Genomic DNA, 2,360 nt, shown 5'->3' on the forward strand with positions numbered 1-2,360 from the left:
AAGGTGAAACTGTCAGCCTCAATTCACACCGTAACGCGGGAATTTTTTTTTAAACGAGAGTTACATAGTTCATTAGGTATTATAATTTATTTTTTCATATCTAATTTTACATGACAGTCATCGCAATGAAAGATGAAATAAAGTATATGGATGCCTATAATTTTGGATTGCATAATTAACTCTGAATAGAAAGACAGATAAATTCACACATACACACACACATAAAAAAAAATAACACATACATAAAAACTAACAAGATAGGAACACACATATACGCTTTCTCTCACTCACTTTCTCTCGCCCTCACACTCATACATACATATATACATGCATATACAAGTTTATTCATCCAGCATGTATATCACCAAATTATATAATTGGAAATAAATACAAAGAAAACGAAAAAAAACTCAAAGGAAAATGAAATTCTATCATTTTCTTGGTAAAAGTTGAAAAGAGTTTAAAAATAATCACGATCATGATAAATATTATTATGATCCACCTTGTTAATTAGAAGACAATATATTAATTACTACAAAAGATATATATATATATATATGAAAAACATTGAGGAAACAATCTTAAAAAAGGGAAATAAAAGTTAAGTTACCTATATAAAGTTGTTACATATTATAGTTAAGTCTATATGCCATAAAGTTATGGTTCCATTAAAACTTTAATTTCAAGCAAAACAGCTAAATATATATTAACAAACAGATAAATTGGATACGTGACAGCACTTACTCATGAATTAATATTCAATTACACGTTTAATCAGGCGCTCAACAAATTCGAAACTTTTATAGTGGACATATATTATGTTCTGTTGAATATTTTGGAAGAAATATTTATTTGCCAACTTCACGACGGAAAGGTAAGTGGACAGCAAGTTTCTTTCATGTATGGGATTCTGTGTGTGTCTATGCGGTGTGCTTGTTTTTATACATATATAGGTATATCAATGGACGATGTGTACCCACCCCGTACAGACACACATATACACACATGCAACACGGAAGCATAAACACTCGCACGCACACACATTTATTCATGTGTGTATCTGTATGTGTGTTTGTGTGTATGGCTGTGTGTGCGTGTGTGTGTGTGAGTGTGTGTGTGTGTAAGTCCGATAAAGATTAATTGTTCATTAAAAATAAGATTAGGCCAGAGTGGGCAATTAACAAGACGTGCGGAATCTGAAACAATGTGCTTTACGAAGTCAATGAGTCCAGCGGCATATTTTTGTGAATTTAATTATTATCATAACCAATACTTTTGCGTATATGCATACCTGTCGGAGGGTGTCTGTGCGCGCTGTCGCGGGGGCGAGTGTGTACTTGTGTGTCTGTGTGTCTGTGAGCAAGTCATGGAAGAAGCAGTGGTGCACGACAACAATAATCAAGCAGTGATCGTTCTAGCGACTCTGTGACATAACACATGCTCACACACATATGCGCAACCACACACACAGACGCAACGCAGGCATTGCTTATATCGATATTTGATCATGTACATAAATACAGACACACACAGACACACACACACACACACACACACACACATATATATATATATATGCATATATATATTTCAATATGCATGTACAGATATATGCATGTATGTATATATATATATATATATATATATATATATACATATATATATTTCAATATGCATGTACATATATTTGTATGTATGGTATATATATATATATATAAGCACGCATATTTTCCTTGTTTCTGCAGCAATGCTACAGCCACTGCGGCCATGCTGAAGCAAAACTTCGAGTAATCTCAGTCCCAGGAATCGACGCCAGTAGTATTATTTTGTTGTCGAAACTGCTAAATTATGAGGACGTAAGCCAACCAACACAGGTTGCCGAGAAGTGGTGGCGGACAAACTCATCGAAAAGAACACACACGCGCAAAGACACACCTCAGTGTATGACGGGCTACTTTCAGGTTCATTCTACCAAATCCGTTTGTAAATAGTTAATCTGCAACTGCCGCCGTACTACAAATGTGGACTGAACCCAGAGCCATGTGGTATATATATATATATATATATATATATATATTAGTATATATATATATATATATGTGTGTTGTGTGTGTGTGTGTGTGGTGTGTGTGGTGTGTGTGTGAATGTACATATATATATATACAGATAGATAGATAGATAGATAGATATGAAGATAGATAGATAGATAGATAGATAGATAGATAGATAGATAGATAGATAGATAGTAGATGGAGAGATATAGTATATTCATATACCGCACGCATAGACACACACATACACATACATATTTGCATGTATATACATAAATCAATTACAATACCTTAAAAACATATTGATGC

The 2,360-nt window shown here is 33.6% G+C and overlaps 1 long non-coding RNA gene across 1 annotated transcript in view; it reads left to right on the forward strand.

The window, feature by feature from the left end:
* The first annotated feature begins 589 nt into the window (after positions 1 to 589).
* The window catches only part of LOC118763573, a 287,109-nt gene continuing 285,338 nt past the window's right edge, over positions 590 to 2,360 (forward strand). The window contains exon 1 of the long non-coding RNA XR_004999322.1: positions 590 to 874. This is a non-coding gene — a long non-coding RNA (uncharacterized LOC118763573). The remainder of the gene's footprint in view (positions 875 to 2,360) is intronic.

The sequence above is a fragment of the Octopus sinensis genome, linkage group LG5 (assembly GCF_006345805.1).
Source record: "Octopus sinensis linkage group LG5, ASM634580v1, whole genome shotgun sequence".
Classification (NCBI taxonomy): Eukaryota; Metazoa; Mollusca; class Cephalopoda; order Octopoda; family Octopodidae; genus Octopus; species Octopus sinensis.